Source organism: Lolium perenne, chromosome 2, assembly GCF_019359855.2.
Source record: "Lolium perenne isolate Kyuss_39 chromosome 2, Kyuss_2.0, whole genome shotgun sequence".
Classification (NCBI taxonomy): domain Eukaryota; kingdom Viridiplantae; phylum Streptophyta; class Magnoliopsida; order Poales; family Poaceae; genus Lolium; species Lolium perenne.
The window spans coordinates 82,841,954-82,864,482 of record NC_067245.2 but is presented as its reverse complement, the minus strand read 5'-3'; positions in this window follow the sequence as shown (position 1 = coordinate 82,864,482).

Sequence of the window (22,529 nt, the reverse complement as noted above, 5' to 3'; positions counted from 1 at the left end):
TGGACGAGAAGTCGCAGAACAGGTCAAGAAGATTGCATCCGTTCCATAGATAAAGAAGAAGGAATAGCTACCGATGAAGCTCAATGACGATCCGGAGATCCTCCTACCAGAAGAAGTCCTTGAGAACCGCACCACTCCCACAAACTTCTCCATGTTGCCGCCAAGATGGGACTGAAGCCAAGGAGACTTTATTGGAGGTGACGTCGCCGCCACCATCTGAGCGCCGTCCCACCAAACCATGATCCTAAAATTGGAAAAACGGAGCCCTCCCGTCGACGGGAGCTGAGATCCACCCCGCCTCCGTGGCTCGAAGGCCACAGAATTGGAGCTGATCGGCGGTGCCGACGGAGGCTGACAAGAAAAACTGATCGCCCTTGATCGCCTCGAGATAGAGGCGTACTGGTTCAGTGGGTGAACATATAAGACCTATTTTCTGAAGCATAAGAAAAAGTCTATACAACAAAGCAAATGTCCCGAAAGATTCAATTTTCACGATTTAAAAATTACAACTAGCAAAAACATGAAAATATATAAGAACAACTTCGAAACTAGAAAACTAGTATCATACCATCAAGTTGTAACTATGGCAGGAAGAACAAATCGTCGAGGTACATGACCTCGACGTTCCTTATAGGAATGTAAACTCAATATGATCTTCTTGTCATCAATTTTTGCAATATCTCTTTCTCAACATAGAAACTCATCAACTTATTGAGCCAATCATCACCCATCTTGTTCATAACATCTGTTTTTATAATATTCATGGCCTATAAAACTCACTCAGCTGATGTTGTTGCTACCGGTGATATCAATGAAAGTGTAATGAGGCGATATACCAATAAAAAATCAAATAATGTCCAGTTTGTACTAACTTGAGATCAGTAGCAGTTAGACTATCACAAGTGAAGATAACAGGTTTCTCTTCATTACAATGTATATGTTAAGTTGGTCACTTAAGATATAGCAATCATGTGAAAAAAAAAAAATACATACCTGAAAGCTCAAATAGCTTGTTATGATCAAATATGCTAAATGAGTCTCTAGAATCAAGGCATGCACTGCACTTTAGCAGGTGTTTAGAAGTCTCACCAAATCTGTTATTCATCTCAACAATGTTTCTATCAAGCATCTCATTAAAGATTTATACCTTGTAATGATGCAAGCAAGTAACCAGCATGTGTGAGCTCCTTGGATACCTCTATCATAAATGTTATCATCCATATTTAGCACTATAATATTTCTTCCACCACAAAATTTTGTCGCGGCCAGCAAGAGAAACTCCCATCCATCATCCTTTAATTTCCGTAGTAGACTTTTCCTAGAGACAATCATATTCATAACGCAAACTATATTATGATATTTTTGTTGCAATGCGTGTGACAGATAATTTGTTAAACCAAACACTTGAAGCATATATTGCAATAAAAATTAAATTAATAATTGCATCATGTATAAAATTTATTATTACTTAATCATTGATGTTTATTTAAATAATTGTTTAAAATTTAAAATAATAAAGATTTGTGATATCACGCTCTAAGGGTTAATAGGATTGATATGGTAGTATTATATAATATTTCGTTTCTTTCATGGATGATCAACTGGAAGTAACGAAGATGTTAAACGTATTAGGGCTGGAGGATATGGGTGACCAAATTGGGAAGTTTAGCCATGAGTGTAACTTGATCTAAGATTAAGTGTAGTTAAAGCTAAAATGATCCATGTGAGATATTTAAGAAAAAAAATTAAAAATTGAAGTTAACGGATGGTGTGGCTCATGTCGGGGGTCTAGATGCCGATGGCCACCGTCGGTGTATACGGGTGACATAGGCATCCCCAATAGGCCTGCCAAAGATAGTACCAGAGGTTTACTAAAGGCCCACAGGATGAAGAATACGAATTTCGGAAGCCCAATTAGTTTTAAGGAAAGATAGAGTTGTATTAGGAAACATAGAGATTTGTAATTTTACGGGTTGAACTCAGAGAGTCTCCCGGAATCTGTAATCTTGTGTAACACGGTATCCTCGACTCCGCCTCCTATATAAGGGGGGTCGAGGAACAAAGAGAGGATCGAATCCATTGTCAACATAACCCTAGCTTCTTAATCGTCGAGTACTTTTCGGCTGAAACCCTCGAGATCTACTTGCCCTCTACTTCCAACTAAACTCTAGTCTACAATCTATAGGCATTGACAAGTTAATCCCTTGTCAATTGGCACCATCTGTGGGAATTAGAGGCGACAAGGAGCTGATCTCGATGGCACGTTCAAGATCGTCGACGTCTTCGGTAGCAAGCAACGCGATGGATAGAGGTAAACAGATCGAAACTGATCTAGTCGATTTTGTTCCTCACCCGCCCTCCCGTTTGGATGCATATGCGTATCTGGAGGAGCCCATGGAGATGATGTTCGGAAAGTTCCACTTCCGCGTCGAGAAAGAAGGATCGTATCGTCTCGAGTTTCCGACTTCATCGGGACTACTGGAGGTCGATTCCGATTTTTCGGATTGAACGTCATCAATTGAATCAGGCGATGAAGAGATTTCGCCACCACGGTTCATCAATGATACGTCTCCAACGTATCGATAATTTCTTATGTTCCATGCTACTTTATTGATGATACCTACATGTTTTATACATACTTTATGTCATATTTATGCATTTTCCGGCACTAACCTATTAACAAGATGCCGAAGAGCCGATTCTTGTTTCTGCTGTTTTTGGTTTCAGAAATCCTAGTAAGGAAATATTCTCGGAATTGGACGAAATCAACGCCCAGGATCTTATTTTTCCACGAAGCTTCCAGAACACCGGGGGAGATACGAAGTGGGCCGACGAGGCGGCAACACGCTAGGGCGGCGCGGCCCAAGCCCTGGCCGCGCGGCCCTATTGTGTGGGCCCCTCGCGTCGCCCCCTGACCTACCCTTCCGCCTACTTAAGCCTTCGTCGATAATAACTCCATTACCGAGAGCCACGATACGGAAAACCTTCCAGAGACGCCGCCGCCGCCAATCCCATATCGGGGGATTCAGGAGATCGCCTCCGGCACCCTGCCGGAGAGGGGAATCATCTCCCGGAGTACTCTACACCGCCATGGTCGCCTCCGGAGTAATGTGTGAGTAGTTCACCCCTGGACTATGTGTCCATAGCAGTAGCTAGATGGTCGTCTTCTCCTAATTGTGCTATCATTGTTGGATCTTGTGAGCTGCCTAACATGATCAAGATCATCTATCTGTAATACTATATGTTGCGTTTGTTGGGATCCGATGAATAGTGAATGCTATGTTATGTTGATTATCAATCTATCATCTATGTGTTGTTTATGATCTTGCATGCTCTCCGTTGCTAGTAGAGGCTCTGGCCAAGTTTTTGCTTGTAACTCCAAGAGGGAGTATTTATGCTCGATAGTGGGTTCATGCCTCCATTAAATCTGGGACAGTGACAGAAAGTTCTAAGGTTGTGGATGTGCTGTTGCCACTAGGGATAAAACATCAATGCTATGTCTAAGGATATATTTATTGATTATATTACTCACCATACTTAATGCAATTGTCTGTTGTTTGCAACTTAATACTGGAGGGGGTTCGGATGATAACCTGAAGGTGGACTTTTTAGGCATAGATGCATGCTGGATAGCGGTCTATGTACTTTGTCGTAATGCCCAATTAAATCTCACACTACTCATCATAACATGTATGTGCATGGTCATGCCCTCTCTATTTGTCAATTGCCCAACTGTAATTTGTTCACCCAACATGCTTATTCTTATGGGAGAGACACCTCTAGTGAACTGTGGACCCCGGTCCATTCTTTTACATCGAATACAATCTACTGCAATACTCGTTCTACTGTTCTCTGCAAACATCATCATCCACACTATACATCTAATCCTTTGTTACAGCAAGCCGGTGAGATTGACAATCTCACTGTTACATTGGGACAAAGTACTTTGGTTGTGTTGTGCAGGTTCCACGTTGGCGCCCGAATCCCTGGTGTTGCGCCGCACTACACTCCTCTGCCATCAACCTTCAACGTGCTTCTTGGCTCCTACTGGTTCGATAAACCTTGGTTTCTTACTGAGGGAAAACTTGCCGTTGTACGCATCACACCTTCCTCTTGGGGTTCCCAACGGGCACGTCGACTGCGTGCTAGCATCAAGACAATTTTCTGGCGCCGTTGCCGGGGAGATCAAGACACGCTGCAAGGGGAGTCTCCACTTCCAATCTCTTTACTTTGTTTTTGTCTTGCTTTATTTTATTTACTACTTTGTTTGCTGCACTAAAACAAAACACAAAAAATTAGTTACTTGCATTTACTTTATCTAGTTTGCTTTATTTACTGTTGCTAAAATGGGTACTCCTGAAAATACTAAGTTGTGTGACTTCACAACCACAAATAATAATGATTTCTTATGCACACCTATTGCTCCACCTGCTACTACAGTAAAATTCTTTGAAATTAAACCTGCTTTACTGAATCTTGTTATGAGAGAGCAATTTTCTGGTGTTAGTTCTGATGATGCTGCTGCCCATCTCAATAATTTTGTTGAACTATGTGAAATGCAAAAGTACAAGGATGTAGATGGTGACATTATAAAATTAAAATTGTTTCCTTTCTCATTAAGAGGAAGAGCTAAAGATTGGTTGCTATCTCTGCCTAAGAATAGTATTGATTCATGGACTAAATGCAAGGATGCTTTTATTGGTAGATATTATCCTCCTGCTAAAATTATATCTTTGAGAAGTAGCATAATGAATTTTAAACAATTGGATACTGAGCATGTTGCCCAAGCTTGGGAAAGAATGAAATCCTTGGTTAAAAATTGCCCAACCCATGGATTGACTACTTGGATGATCATCCAAACGTTTTATGCAGGACTGAATTTTTCTTCGCGGAACTTATTGGATTCAGCTGCTGGAGGTACCTTTATGTCCATCACTCTAGGTGACGCAACAAAGCTTCTTGATAATATGATGATTAATTACTCTGAATGGCACACGGAAAGAGCTCCACAAGGTAAGAAGGTAAATTCTATCGAAGAAACCTCTTCCTTGAGTGATAAGATTGATGCTATTATGTCTATGCTTGTGAATGGTAGGACAAATGTTGATCCTAATAATGTTCCTTTAGCTTCATTGGTTGCCCAAGAAGAACATGTTGATGTGAACTTCATTAAAAATAATAATTTCAACAACAATGCTTATCGGAACAATTCTAGTAACAACTATAGGCCATATCCTTATAATAATTGTAACGGTTATGGTAATTCTTATGGGAATTCTTACAACAATAATAGGAATACACCCCTGGACTTGAAGCCATGCTTAAAGAATTTATTAGTACACAAACTGCTTTTAATAAATTTGTTGAAGAAAAGCTTGGGAAAATTGATATACTTGCTTCTAAAGTCGATAGTCTTGCTGCTGATGTTGATCTTTTGAAATCGAAAGTTATGCCTAATGAAAATAAAGATATTAAGTCATTTGCTACAGCAAACGCCATCCAAGTTAGAATTAATGAGAATATAAGATTGATGGCCGAATTGCGTGCTAGGTGGGAGAAAGAAGAAGATGCTAAAGACAATGTAGCTAAAGTTTGGACTATTACCACCACTAGCAATGCTAATGCTTCACATGTTGCTTCACCTCCTACTATCAATGGTAAAATAATTGGTGTTGGCAATGTTTCCACTTCTAATGCAAAGCGTGAAAAACTGCCGGAACCTGCTAAAACTGCTGAAACTGCCTGTGATAAAACTGCTGAATTTTTTTCTAATGTTGGGGATAATGATCCCATTGCTTTAGATCATAATGGTTTAGATTTTGATGATTGTCACATCTCTGAAGTTATAAAGTTCTTACAAAAACTTGCTAAGAGTCCTAATGCTTGTGCTATAAATTTGGCCTTTACAAAACATATTACAAATGCTCTCATAAAAGCTAGAGAAGAGAAATTAAATCGTGAAGCTTCTATTCCTAGGAAGTTAGAGGATGGTTGGGAGCCCATCATTAAGATGAAGGTCAATGATTTTGATTATAATGCTTTATGTGATCTTGGTGCAAGTATTTCTGTTATGCCTAGGAAAATCTATAATTTGCTTGACTTGCCACCATTGAAAAAATGTTATTTGGATGTTAATCTTGCTGATAATTCTACAAAGATACCTTTGGGAAGGGTTGATAATGTTCGCATTACGGTTAACAATAACCTTGTCCCCGTTGATTTTGTTGTCTTGGATATTGAATGCAATGCATCTTGTCCCATTATATTGGGAAGACCTTTTCTTCGAACTGTTGGTGCTATTATTGATATGAAGGAAGGTAATATTAAATATCAATTTCCTCTCAAGAAAGGTATGGAACACTTCCCTAGAAAGAGAATGAAGTTACCTTTTGATTCTATCATTAGAATAAATTATGATGTTGATGCTTCATCTCTTGATAATACTTGATACACACTTTCTGCGCCTAGCTGAAAGGCGTTAAAGAAAAGCGCTTATGGGAGATAACCCATGATTTTACGACAGCACTTTTATTTTATATTCGAGTCTTGGAAGTTGTTACTACTGTAGCAACCTCTCCTTATCTTAATTTTGTTGCATTGTTGTGCTAAGTAAAGTCTTTGATAGTAAGGTTCATACTAGATTTGGATTACTGCGCAGAAACAGATTTCTTGCTGTCACGAATCTGGGCTGAATTCTCTGTAGGTAACTCAGAAAATTCTGCAAAATTTACGTGATTGATCCTCAGATATGTACGCAACTTTCATTCAATTTGAGCATTTTCATTTGAGCAAGTCTGGTGCCTCTTAGAAATTCGTCTTTACGGACTGTTCTGTTTTGACAGATTCTGTCTTTTATTTCACATTGCCTGTTTTGCTATGCTTGATGGATTTCTTTGTTCCATTAACTTTCAGTAGCTTTGTGCAATGTCCAGAAGTGTTAAGAATGATTTTGTCACCTCTGAACATGTGAATTTTGATTATGCACTAACCCTCTAATGAGTTGTTTTGAGTTTGGTGTGGAGAAAGCTTTCAAGGATCAAGAGAGGAGGGTGATACAATATGATCAAGGAGAGTGAAAGCTCTAAGCTTGGGGATGCCTCGGTGGTTCATCCCTGCATATTTCAAGAATACTCAAGCATCTAAGCTTGGGGATGCCCAACGCATCCCCTTCTTCATCGACAACACTATCAGGTTCCTCTAGTGAAACTATATTTTTATTCCGTCACATCTTATGTACTTTGCTTGGAGCGTCTGTATGTTTTTTGTTTTTGTTTTGTTTGAATAAAGATGGATCCTAGCATTCATTGTGTGGGAGAGAGACACGCTCCGCTGTTGCATATGGACAAATATGTCCTTAGGCTTTACTCATAATGTTCATGGCGAAGGTTGAAACTGCTTCGTTAATTGTTATATGGTTGGAAACGGGAAATGCTACATGTGGTAATTGGTAGAATGTCTTGAATAATTTGATACTTGGCAATTGTTATAGATCATGTTTAAGCTCTTGCATCATATACTTTTCACCTATTAGTAAAGAAATACATAGAGCTTGTTGAAATTTGGTTTGCATGATTGGTCTCTCTAAAGTCTAGATATTTTCTAGTAAGGGTTTGAGCAACAAGGATGACAGTGTAGAGTCTTATAACGCTTGCAATATGTTTTTATGTGAGTTTTGCTGTACCGGTTCATGCTTGTATTTGCTTCAAATAACCTTGCTAGCCTAAGCCTTGTATTGAGAGGGATTACTTCTCGTGCATCCAAATCCTTGAGCCAATAACTATGCCATTCGTGTCCACCATACCTACCTACTACATGGTATTTCTCCGCCATTCCAAAGTAAATTACTTGAGTCCTACCTTTAAATTTCTATCCTTTATCTCTGCAATGTATAGCTCATGGGACAGATAGCCTAAAAACTATTGTCGTATTGAATATGTACTTATGCATTTTATTTCTTATTAAGTTACTTGGTGTGCGATAACCATGTTCCTGGGGACGCCATCAACTACCCTTTGTTGAATATCATGCGAGTTGCTATGCATGTTTGTCTTGTCTGAAGTAAGGGCGATTTACCATGAGTTGAATGGTTTGAGCATGCATATTGTTAGAGAAGAACATTGGGCCGCTAACTAAAGCCATGATCCATGGTGGAAGTTTCAGTTTTGGACAACAATCCTCAATCTCTTATGAGAATATTATTTGTTGTTGAATGCTTAAGCATTAAAGAGGAGTCCATTATCTGTTGTCTATGTTGTCCCGGTATGGATATCTAAGTTGAGAATAATCAAAAGCGAGAAATCCAATGCGAGCTTTCTCCTTAGACCTTTGTACAGGCGGCATAGAGGTACCCCTTTGTGATACTTGGTTAAAACATATGTATTGCGGTGATAATCTAGGTAATCCGAGCTAATTAGGACAAGGTGCGGGCACTATTGGTATACTATGCATGAGGCTTGCAACTTGTAGGATATAATTTACATAACACATATGCTTTATTACTACCGTTGACAAAATTGTTTCTTGTTTTCAAAATAAAAGCTCTAGCACAAATATAGCAATCGATGCTTCCCTTTTTGAAGGGCCATTCTTTTACTTTTATGTTGAGTCAGTTTACCTATTTCCTCCCATCTCAAGAAGCAAACACTTGTGTTAATTGTGCATTGATTCTTACATACTTGCATATTTGCATTCATCACATTACTTTATGTTGACAACTATCCATGAGATATACATGTTACAAGTTGAAAGCAACCGCTGAAACTTAATCTTCCTTTGTGTTGCTTCAATACCTTTACTATGAATTTATTGCTTTATGAGTTAACTCTTATGCAAGACTTATTGATGCTTGTCTTGAAATTACTATTCATGAAAAGTCTTTGCTATATGATTCAATTGTTTACTCATTGCATTTACATTGCTTTGGATCGCTGCATTCATTACATATGCTTACAATAGTATTGATCAAGATTATGATGGCATGTCACTTCAGAAATTATCTTTGTTATCGTTTACCTACTCGGGATGAGTAGGAACTAAGCTTGGGGATGCTGATACGTCTCCAACGTATCGATAATTTCTTATGTTCCATGCTACTTTATTGATGATACCTACATGTTTTATACATACTTTATGTCATATTTATGCATTTTCCGGCACTAACCTATTAACAAGATGCCGAAGAGCCAGTTGCTATTTTCTGCTGTTTTTGGTTTCAGAAATCCTAGTAAGGAAATATTCTCGGAATTGGACGAAATCAACGCCCAGGATCTTATTTTTCCACGAAGCTTCCAGAACACCGGGGGAGATACGAAGTGGGGCGACGAGGCGGCGACACGCTAGGGCGGCGCGGCCGAAGCCCTGGCCGCGCGGCCCTGTTGTGTGGGCCCCTCGCGTCGCCCCCTGACCTACCCTTCCGCCTATTTAAGCCTTCGTCGATAATAACTCCAGTACCGAGAGCCACGATACGGAAAACCTTCCAGAGACGCCGCCGCCGCCAATCCCATCTCGGGGGATTCAGGAGATCGCCTCCGGCACCCTGCCGGAGAGGGGAATCATCTCCCGGAGGACTCTACACCGCCATGGTCGCCTCCGGAGTGATGTGTGAGTAGTAGACCCCTGGACTATGGGTCCATAGCAGTAGCTAGATGGTCATCTTCTCCTAATTGTGCTCTCATTGATGGATCTTGTGAGCTGCCTAACATAATCAAGATCATCTATCTGTAATACTATATGTTGCGTTTGTTGGGATCCGATGAATAGTGAATGCTATGTTATGTTGATTATCAATCTATCATCTATGTGTTGTTTATGATCTTGCATGCTCTCCGTTGCTAGTAGAGGCTCTGGCCAAGTTTTTGCTTGTAACTCCAAGAGGGAGTATTTATGCTCGATAGTGGGTTCATGCCTCCATTAAATCTGGGACAGTGACAGAAAGTTCTAAGGTTGTGGATGTGCTGTTGCCACTAGGGATAAAACATCAATGCTATGTCTAAGGATATATTTATTGATTACATTACGCACCATACTTAATGCAATTGTCTGTGTTTGCAACTTAATACTGGAGGGGGTTCGGATGATGACCTGAAGGTGGACTTTTTAGGCATAGATGCATGCTGGATAGCGGTCTATGTACTTTGTCGTAATGCCCAATTAAATCTCACACTACTCATCATAACATGTATGTGCATGGTCATGCCCTCTCTATTTGTCAATTGCCCAACTGTAATTTGTTCACCCAACATGCTTATTCTTACGGGAGAGACACCTCTAGTGAACTGTGGACCCCGGTCCATTCTTTTACATCGAATACAATCTACTGCAATACTCGTTCTACTGTTCTCTGCAAACATCATCATCCACACTATACATCTAATCCTTTGTTACAGCAAGCCGGTGAGATTGACAACCTCACTGTTACGTTGGGACAAAGTACTTTGGTTGTATTGTGCAGGTTCCACGTTGGCGCCGGAATCCCTAGTGTTGCGCCGCACTACACTCCTCCGCCATCAACCTTCAACGTGCTTCTTGGCTCCTACTGGTTCGATAAACCTTGGTTTCTTACTGAGGGAAAACTTGCCGCTGTACGCATCACACCTTCCTCTTGGGGTTCCCAACGGGCACGTCGACTGCGTGCTAGCATCAATCAACACTATGGCAAGCGAAAAGCTCGCAAAAATCTTCGGCAACATGTCTTTCAAGTCGTCCGCGGACTCTGATATAAGCAGCGACTCGGACAACATCGACAGCTTCACCTTCATCGACATATCCATTGCTGTTGGAGAGGTCTTCGCCGATCTATATAACGGTGTCACCAATCCCGACAAATATCAAAGTTCAAAATATCATTAGATCTATGCAATTGGAGATACAAGTCGACCACAGGAGGAGACATCAGAGAACTTCGACGACGCGGGAAATCCGTACGTCGATCCCGCAGATCTCACGCGAGGTTTGGGGACCAAATATATTGGGCCTGGAACACGGGAGATGGTGCAATTTCCGCAGGCAGTATGTGACAGAGTTACAAGAGCCATTGATGGCACAGATCCAATGACTGTAACGGCGACACCTGAAGAGTTACAAGCTTACCAATATAGACTTGCTCGTACTAGACGGGAGCTCAAAAAACATAAAATTGAGCTAGATAGGAGGCAAGCCGCAGCTTCCGCGTCAAGCAGGCGAAGGGCGGAGTTGAGCCGACAATCAGGTAATTCGGGAGATAGTCACAGAGCAGCTCGTAACAGAGCAAGCTCTCGGCTGCAAAACATACCTGCGGCTGAAAGGGAGAATCTAGTTCAAAACCTCGACATGTCCTTTATGTCCATAGACACAAGGGGGAATATTATTCCCAAAACACCAGAAGTTGGATACATGGCAACGCAAGCTTTTATACTCGCATCCAGGCCACCTCCTGGAGATCCAAGAGAGGCGTTGTATAACATGGCCTTGGCAGGAGTTGGAGCCATGGGAACAACATTCGCAACCACACCTCCCGAAGGATCTACAAGGCAAAATATTCCACAACCTACTACATCGGTGCAAGATCCCGCAAGAACAAGTGGGGCAAGAGACGCAACAGCTCAAGCAAGAGTGGATAGAGCACGACAGGATAGAAGGGAACGTCGGCAGTCACCAGAGATTGACGAAAAGGATATGTGTGGGTTACCATGCTTTACAAGATGAGTCCGCAAAACTTGAGTTCCTTCGGGGTTTAAGCTACCCCATAATTTCAAAAAATTCGATTGTCTGCAAGATCCTGAGGACTGGCAAGTCGATTATCTCGAGACAGTAAAACTGATAGGCGGAACCAGAGCAACAGCCATGCAGAGCATCCAAGTACACTTGAGTGGAGCCGCACGATCATGGATAAAGAAGCTGCCTCCGGGTTCCATCGACAGTTGGGACAGTTTCTAGGATATATTTGTCAAGAATTTCCGATCCACATGCAAAAAACCCGCATCACTAGAGGAGTTGAGGGCTTGTAGGCAGAAGCACGACGAATCAATGAGAAAGTACATCCAGAGGTGGAACATCATCAAAAACTCGGCAGAGAACATATCTGACGAGAGAGCAATAGATGCGTTTGTGGTTGGAATTCGAAGGGGAGATTTTGTCGAAGACTTGGGAAGAACTAACCCAAAGACAGTATCAGCATTAATGGAAATAGCGAATAGGTGGGCAGATGGAGAAGATGCTGTTCACAACAAACGGCGTAGGTCGTCTGAAGACGACCGCAGTCGAAATTTTCAAAACAGGCGACGATTTCCTCGGCAGTTCTCAAATTATGATGCCCCCGGCCAAATATTGGCTGGCTTTCGAGGAAACAATGGAGGAAACAATCGAGATGATCATCAGAGGAGTGGCGAGCAGCGCAGCGATTACAAGGATGATTCTCGTTCTAACAGACAAAATAGTGGACCAAGGTTTCAGAGGCCGTATGTCTCACCCGAGGACCTCTTAAACGGACCATGCCAAATGCACTTTTATCTCGACAACATTGGAAGAAGGCAGTCCGGGCATTGTTGAAGCGTAAAGCACACGCCCGTTGGGAACCCCAAGTGGAAGGTATGATGCGTACATCAGCAAGTTTCCCTCAGTAAGAAACCAAGGTTTATCGAACTAGTAGGAGTCAAGGAGCACGTGAAGGTTGTTGGTGACGGAGTGTAGTGCGGCGCAACACCAGAGATTCCGGCGCCAACGTGGAACCTGCACAACACAATCCAAATACTTTGCCCCAACTTAACAGTGAGGTTGTCAATCTCACCGGCTTGCTGTAACAAAGGATTAATCGTATGGTGTGGAAAATGATGTTTGTTTGCAAAGAACAGTAAAGAACAATGTTTGCAGTAGATTGTATTTCAGATGTAAAAGAATGGACCGGCACTACAAGAAAAGTTCTGATAGACAACGTCTCAAAATCGTCCGCTAAGGGGTATTTTTCGTCGCCTATGGGCCTAACCCGACGATATGGGTTCTGTTGTCGAAACTGCATCAGGCAAAGTCCTACGACGATTTTTTCGGTCCGTCGCGCTTGGGCGCCCTTCCGCCACGGAAAATCGGACCGTTGCAGAAGTGTTTCCGGGAGCCCATTGACTGCTGACGTCATGCAAACTGACACGTGGCAGACGCCATTAACTGGCAGTTAACGGCGTTAACCGCTGAAACCCCGTGGTAGATGGTAGGCCCACACGAGGCCTGCCACGTCTTAAGCGGGCCGGCCCATTAAGTTTGCGGGCCGGGCCAGCTGACTTAGTTTGACCGGTCAACTATATAGCTGGGCTGGTCCATTAGTTACGTGGGCCGGGCCTAACCTCTAAGGTTGACTGGTCAAAAGATTAATGGGCCGGCCCACTAAGCATGTGGGCTGGGCCGAATGCACTCGTTTGACCGGTCAACACGCAAAAGGGCCGGCCCACAAAACATGTGGGACCCACTTTCATGTTATCGGGCCGACCAATTTACCAAGTGGGGTCCACCTTAAAGCAAGTGGGCCGGCCCAAGAAGTTATTGGGCCGGCCCAATTAGCATGTGGGTCCCACTTTCCTGCTATCAGGCCGGCCCATTTAGTACGTGGGGTCCACATTAGATCAAATGGGCCGGCCCACCAAGCCAGTGGGCCGGGCCAAAAGCACATGTGGGTCCCACTTTCCTGTTAATGGGCCAGCCCATTTAGAATGTGGGGTCCACCATATAGCAAGTGGGCCGGCCCAACAAGATAGTAGGCCGGGCCAAAAACACAGGTGGGTCCCACTTTCCAGTTAAAGGGTCGACCCATTTAGTATGTGGGGTCCACCATATAGCAAGTGGGCCGGCCCAACACGCCAGTGGGCCGGGCCAAAAACACAGGTGGGTCCCTCTTTCCTCTTAAAGGGCCGGCCCATTTAGTATGTGGGGTCCACCATGTAGCAAGTGGGCCGGCCCAACAAGATAGTGGGCCGGGCCAAAAGCACAGGTGGGTCCCACTTTCCTGTTAAAGGGCCGGCCCATTTAGTATGTAGGGTCCACCTTATAGCAAGTGGGCCGGCCCAACAAGATAGTGGGCCGGGCCAAAAACACAGGTGGGTCCCACTTTCCTCTTAAAGGGCCGGCCCATTTAGTATGTGGGATCCACCACAAAAGCAATTGGCTGGCCCAACTAGTTAGTGGGCCGGCCCAGTAGTGGGTGGGGTCCACCTTAAAGCAAGTAGGCCGGCCCAATTAGAGTGTGGGGTCCACCGTAAATCAATTGGGCTGGCCCAATAAGTAAGTGGGCCAGCCCGTTTAGTTGTTGTTTATATGCCGGCATAATAGGCGCTTTAGGATTTTGCGGGCCGGCACATATGTGATTTCGGTTAATTGGGCCGTTTAAGGGATGGGAATTCGTGTTTTAGATACTGAGAATATTTACGCAGCAATGATTTCTGTCGGATAGCCTCACTTACCACAAGCAACAAAGAAAAAATGCGCGAAAGAACTATAAAAACTAACTAAATATTACATCAGCTGCACGGCTTTGAAAAAATATTACAGAACCCAGAGAAATTGAATGGTAATTAAACCTAGCAATACAATGAAGCGATCCGGCAATCTTTTAAGTTGTCCATGCAGCACCTATATCTGAAACAAAGACATTACAAGTTAAGACAACAACAATGGAAAGGCAAAGACACTACAATATTGTTTGCCAAAGAATTTGGAACTCATCATTTCATCGTTATAACAAGATCATTGTAATGCGCACAATAAGCAAACAAAGAGTGCATGCCGCATACCAACAGCCAATATAACAGAGCATGTTAGAATGAAACAACAGACTTACTACTGTCGAGTCCCATGCAAACCAACATGTTCAGGGAGTACAAAATTGGCATGAACAACATAGTAGCAGGCTATAAATTTTGTAACAACGACTGAGCAAGATGAAGTTATGATGGCTACATCTACAGAGCAGGGAATGTAAACCAAAAATAGAAGTTACGATGGCAAAAGCTAAAGAGGAGGGAATGTGAACCAACATGTGCCAAGTGCAATTACTTCATTTTGGCCGTGAACTAAATAATACTCCTGAACTTATAGTGAAGGGGATGCAAATCAAGATGTTTCGGGATATAAACTTGTAATGAGTAACACATAGAGGATAGTTAATGCTGGAGCTTAGGATGGACCAGATACAGAATATAGTGGGATCACCTGTGAACTTGTATAAGAGGGAATGCAAACCAATATGTTCAGCATTCCATATGTGAGCGTCATGCCAAGTCAGAGAAACAAGTCAATAATGCAGCTTTTGAAGAACAAGATGGCACGCAAAATTATTATCTAGTAATATGACAAGTTTATTTGTACTATAGGCTAGATAGCAGAGTGATAGCATGCCAAACTAAGTCCTTACTTTGTTAGCTTACAATGAAGTAGATACAAAACAATGGCATCACCTGTAGTACAGGGAATGCAAGCCAACATGTTCATGGAGTAAAAAATTGGCACAAACAACATAGTAGCAGGCCATATTTTTTGTAACAACGACTGAGCAAGATAAAGTTATGATGGCTAGATCTACAGAGCAGGCAATGTAAACCAAATATAGAAGTTACGATGCCAAAAGCAATAGAGCAGGAAATGCGAACCAACATGTGCAATTACTTAAAATTGGCCATGAACTAAATAATAGCAGGATGTTACTATAATACCTATAATTTTTGTAACAACGACTGAGCAAGATATAAGTTATGATGGCTACATCTACAGAGCAGGGAATGCAAACCAAAATGTTCAATCGCTTAAAGTTAGCAATGAACTAGAAAATAGCAAGGTGTTACGGTCATAGCTAGGAATGAATTAAAAGAGCTTCAGACAAACAAGCATCTGAACCCAGAACATGGCGCTAAAACAAGGGACTTACATTAGGAGAAGCACTCTGTAGGAGTCACAGCAGATCTTCCTGGGGTTGATAGATCCGGTGATGAAGTACGCTACATGTGCTACGTGGGGTTGGAGAGACGGCCATTACACTTCATGGTTACTCCTCTCATCTGCAAAAACGTAACGGCGCGTCGTTAGCACAAACAGGTTCCCGCAAGATTAAACAAGAACTTGCAGGCAAGCAATAGAAAAGCGACAGTAGAAGAGTTTAGATCTTGCACGGCGCCGATGAAGCAGATCCAGTCCATGCACAGCGGTGTCGGTGAGCAAGATCCGATGCGGTAGACGACGGATCCGGCGAAGCGGCTCCGGTGGGGTGGACGATACCGCAGCTGAAGCGACTGCGGTAGACTGCTGGATGAGCATATGGTTTCGAGGTTCGGCGGGGATGATCCGGTCCGGTTGATGACGGCGTCGATGAAGCAGCTTCGGCAGGCAGCCGGATGACGAGGATCGCGAGGCCTCGGGTAGGCCAGGGAAGTTCGGCGGGGATGTTCCGGTGCGGTGGTCGTGGAGGTGGGAGAGAGAGGGACTTGGGAAGTTCCGGTGGGTGTGGTCTCAGAGGAGAGACTGAGGGAAATGAATTTTTTTCGGTTAGTTTCCGGGGCTAGGGAGGTGGTGATCGAAAAAAATGACGGGTAGACCCCCCACCAACCGACTTATACATGGACATTGTTGTCATCTTTACGAGGGTAGAATGGGAAGTTAGAAGCGTGTGAAATGTTTGTATTTTTCGGGCGGGAAGTTTTGCCGCTAGAATGAGATTTCGAATTTGGCTACAGTCCAAGTAATACAAAAATATGAGACCGTACTAGTACGGCCAAATGTCACATCAAGTCATCATCACGTTGAAAATCGGTTACCACGATCATAATCATGATGTATCTTGAAAATCCATTTTGAAAAGCCCTTCCGAAATATTTCAGGATTGGTTGGAGATTTTGCAGCTTGACTGAAAATTGATTTTGAATACGGCTATGGTGCAAGTAATACACTCGTGATTGTAATATATAAGGCCAGGGGTAGACCATGCTACTTTGTAGCCCTGTTCAGCAAAAAAAAGGCCAGGGGTCACATCAAGCCATCATCATAAAATCATTTACACCCAAGTTCTTTCAAAGTTCAATCCAAAAACGCGTCTGAAATATTCCGGATTCATTTTGCGGGGGGGTTTTGCCTCTCGACTGAGATTTTGAACTTTGAACTTTGCTACAGTAGAAGCAATATTAGTACTAGAAAAATGGTAGACCGGCGTAGTGCCTCTGTTCAAGAATCCAAGGCCTACGGTCACATCAAGTCATAATCACAACCGAAATCAGTTCCCATGTACTATCTCCTAAAAAAACTTAAATTTGAAAACGCTTAGCGAATATTTTGGAATTTATTGGCGGGAGATTGTAGCGCTTGACAGAGATTTTCAATTTTGGATTTTCGAGGAGTTTCCTTGGCAAGGGATGCGGTGATCGAAAAAATGACGGGCAGACCCCCACCAACCGACTTATACATGGACATTGATGTCATTTTACGAGGGTAGAATGGGAATTTGGAAGCATCTGAAACATTTGTATTTAGTGGGCAGGAAGTTTTACAGCAGTATTGAGATATTGAATTTGGCCAAGGACCAAATATAATAACAATAAATTGTAAGACCGTACTAGTACTATGTTGAAGGCCGAGTTACACATCAAATCATCATCACCTTGAATATCGGTTACAATGATCACTATCTATCTTCAAAATCCCATTGAAAACGCGTCTGAAATATTTTAGGATTGGCGGAAAATTTTGCTGACGAACTGAAATTTGATTTTGATTATGACTATGGTCCAAGTAATATAATACTAATATTATTTTTGGAGGTGGACGGAGGGGAAAACCCCACCGTTTGTTATTTATTCCCGAAAATAGCCAAGTACACGAGAGAAATATACTACTCCAGGAGTAGTAATACTAAGGCTAGCCATAGTGCTAGTATCATGCGCATTGGTCTCACAAAAATGCTCATGTGGCAGCTAATTAAGTAGGAGAGAGGAGATTAGAGTAACATAGGTAGATACTGTATCATATAGCAAACAACAAGAAAAGTTAATGCTAAACAAATCTTGTACACAAATTGGCATTGAGATTCTAAAAAATAATAAATATAGCATGACTATGATACTACTCCATGATACTACCCACTATAGAAATAGTATCATGTAGTAGTATCATATGTGTCTTTTACGTGATTTTTGTTTGACAAAGAATTACTTTAAATATATAAAGATTGTTTGTATGAAATTAGCATCATTAGAAAGTGCTTTCCAATACGAATCCAACGATATTAATTACATATAATATAATCAAGAGTGTGTTGCTCAATTTTTATTGTCAAAGTTCGTCTTGGAATACGCGTGGGCCTTATTCCTTGGGACGGAGGTAGTACTTACCACTATGACTAGTCTAATATAAAAATGGTAGACCATGCGAAGTAGCTCTGCTCAGGCATTTATTCCCAGCGGTCATATCAAGCCATTATCACAAACAAAATCAGTTACTGCCATGTCCTCCGAACTGCAATTAAAAAATGCATCTGAAATATTTCAGACTTAATTGGCTAGTGGTTTTGCAGCTCAACTGATTTTGAGTTTGAGTGTGGCTACAGTCGAAGCTATATCTGTATATGTCCATCTATATCTATATCTGTCCACCTATCCACTATATATAGAAAAAATCTCAGTTTTTGAAATCAGATAAGCCATCACCATGATGCACAAGCAATTATTGGCCGTTGGCACATCAGTTCTCCAACGCTTGATCCAACGGTCAAAGTTCCCTTTTTTAATAGAACTGTCAAAATTCATTTGATTCGCTCGGGAACTGCGCGCGCCAAAACGAGTCTAGGGTCACATCAAGTCATAATCAGAACCAAAGTCGGTTCCCATGTTCTCCAATTCAAAACGCGTACAAAATATTTCAGTGTGTGAAATAATTGTATTCGGTAGGAAGGAGGTACTAAATGCTACAGTTTCGAGATTGTGAATTAGACGGTTGTTAAGCTATTGATTATATGGAGTTGAAATTTGGTACTGTAGCATACATAAGTATCTCTGTTCACAACTCGCCTCTACAGAAGCAGGAACAGCTGTTGAGTTGCAGCACAACACAAAGGAGAAGCCACTGTTCCGTTCATTGCACTCAATACAGCGATGAATGAACTAGACCAGTTGACAAGCTTCTAGACCTGGGCTATATGTAGAAAGCTGGAAATCAATGGATCACAGAAAATCATCAGTGTCAAGCTTTAATGCACTAGCCAACACGACCAAAAGTACGAACTAATGGAAAGGGCTAGGTAATCCACTTTATACATCTCAACATAGCCAACGCAACAAAAAGTCCAAACTGATAGAAAGGGCTAGACCGGGAGAAGAGAAGAGAAGGTTTGCGAAAGCGATGACTCGAACTTGAGACTATGGGCTCTGATACCATGTCAAAGCTTCATCCACAAGCCAACGGAACCACAAGTCAGAACTGATAGAAAGGGCTAGGTAATCCACTTATAATATTAACAATCAGCAGGGTTCCGGTTCAAAAAAAATCCACATCACAACAAGGAAACGACCACCAGGATCATAGCAATTGCAGATAAATGCACCTACGAAATATGCTCAGACTAAGGAACCATTTTACAAGACCAAGATACTGACCTGCCACGCTGTCCCCGTTCATCTCCAATTATCTAGCAGATACTCTTCTTACTACTTACTAGCATTCCTAACCTGCTCCAGTAGGGCCTCCTTCGGTGCTGCTATCGTTCTAAAATTGTCGACTTCTAGTCTTAGCGCAGCTGATGCAGCTCGTTCTACTTGGAGTTGCTCCTCTAGAACTTGAGCATGCAAATACTTTGACTTGGACATGGACTTGCACTTCACCAGTCCAGCATTTCGTAAGAAAGTGTTTTTGGCAATGCCTTTCTTTTTTATTGCCATGGAAAATGCCTTCACACATTCTTCATCGGTTTTTTCCAGACCGTTTTTACCGGGTTTTGCCATCTCTAATTTCATATATTCCTGCAAAAAATTCAGTTCGTACACATGTGTAAACATGATAGTTACTACAGAGAAACTTGCTGATAGTAGATTTATCATGTGTATGACCTACTTTTATTCCTACAGTTTGGCATGTCTGATTCACATCACATGAATTTTAATAAACATCTATAATATCATATTGACATGTACTTTACTACTCCTACAAGTTGGGATGTGAGTCGTCACAAAATTTCAATCTTAGAGAAGACTTACAAGAACACTCTATGCGACTTCTCCAATCACTTCAAGTTTGTTCTTCTGGCATGCTTCAAAAATCTCTGGCAGAGTCATCTCTTTGTTTGGTTCCCTTTTACTTCCATTATGTAACATCTGCATTTTAGTACTACTATTTATAAATCGAATAACATGGTTGAAATGGAGGATCATAATATAAGCTGCACACTGGTGTATATACTCTGCATGATCTTTTACTAAAATATTTCTAAATAGCAGTATAAAACAACATGTCCTTATTTTTTGCCGAATGTGCACTATAAGGTTACGAGATCCCGTACGGCTAGGTAAAAGTAGTTTACCGCGGTTTTTCTGATTCTGTTTAGCCAAATTCTGCAAAAAGGATACTAGTGAGACACTGCTATAAATAAGAATCCAAGATGTGATCTCGTCTCAGTCTTACAAATCATACCATATTCTTTGGATCAGACCAGTGCTTCACAAGATCTCCCCACTGTTTGTCAGTCATGTGCTTAAGAGGAGATCTAGTTGGAACACTCCCAGTAATCTTTCCAGTGAAGTATTTCTTCTTTAGCCTGCTGCGACATCGGCGCAGATACCTGAGAATAGACTGTTGAGAACATGCTTTACTTCCTCTTGGTCCTCATCGAACTCGAACTTTAACTGTTCACAACAATATAAACCGTTGGTGCGATATACATAGAGCCAACAACAAGCTAGAAGGAACGGGACGTGCCAATGTGGTATACTAGTATGAGTAACATTACCAAGAGAAAGATGACTTACGTGTAACCTGTGCACTAATTTTTCAAAATGCGCAGAGGTGTCTACGTGCTCTTTCCATGTTGGGAAGATAGGAATTTCATTCCTGACGAAAATTCCTACATCCGATGCTAATTTACAAGATTCTTTCGGGTCCAAAGTGGCCTACGCCACCTACGATAGATGAAAGGCGAAATCTTGATTCCTTCCCAGCAAGCTTAGCTACGAACATTTTCCCTACTGTTGGGCCCCTCGTTTTTCTTGATCGTGGTGCAACTACAAAGTTAAGCATTACATCAAGCTATCATAAAGTATAACTTTATAACGGAGAATGAAACTATAAGCATTGGAAAATGTACCTTCTTCGGTGTGGGGCTCATCCTCAGGGGAGTTGTCTATGGCAGGACTCTTATGGGTCAAGTGGGAGATCATCAACGGTTTGTTGATGTGCTAGCGATGTTTGGCCGATTGTGGTTGTGTCACCTGGGACTGGTACAAAGTGTGTCCTTGGGCAGTATTTCCTACCACAGCATCGCTGATCCCAATTGTGGCTGAGAAGTTGCCGTGGAAACTGGTTCTGCTGCCAATTGTGGTTGAGAAGTTGCTGTGGAAACTGGTTCTGCTGCCAATTGTGGCTGAGAAGTTGTTGTGGAAACTGGTTCTGCTGCCAATTGTGGCTGAGAAATTGCTGTGGAAACTGGTTCTGCTGCCGATTGTCGCTGGTTGACTGGATTGGTAACAGGTGGCTGATTCAACCGCTTGGGGTGTTCACCATGTTTTTTATTTCAGTACTCTTAGCATTTGCGTTATTTTCTTCAGCTAGTGCCATGAATCGCTGAGACTGTCTAGTAGCAGAAGCAGATTTCTTTTTTGGTTGCAGCTGTTCTATCACCGATTCGGGTACCTGTTGAAAGGTCTTCCTCTCATTGGTGGTTCCTGCGAAATTCTTACTTGAATCTGCAGATTCCTAGCACACATAAACGATATTTAAGTCTACAGAAGTCCCATATATGATGATATGCAAATGGAATAGAATGAAGAACAGTAAAGGATGACGTGCATGCTGAAACATATATATGATGCGTTAAGGAGACCTAGAGGTGGCATGTGAACATGTTTGGTGGGATTCAGGATACAAGCATACAACACATGGAAGTTGCAATAGATATCTCCAAGTAAAAAAACAGAAATCACCTGGTGGGGTTGAGGAGAATGGTCAGGCAAGGCATCTTCCTGAGTCAGCTCTCCAAGAGGCTCAGCAGGATCAAATTGTGAATCATAACATTGTTCTTTATCTTTGGGGAGGGGAAAGGGTTCTTCTCCGATTTTGTTCAGGTTTGCACTAGAGGCAATAGCGTTACAGATGTTTGTGCCCACACGGCTTGCAAATCTGCTACATATCTTCCGTCTCCGTTTCTCTTTTAATTCATTCTGTAGTGCAATAATATCTAGCATGCATCACAAAAAAAATGCTAATGAGATGGCGGTGCAAGTAAGCAAAAAAATACTTTTCGAAATCACCTGCATAAGGAAAGCGGCCATATCAACCTTCTTGGGAGTGTGCGCGTGTACGCTTTGGTTTCCTGCCGTGGACAATGG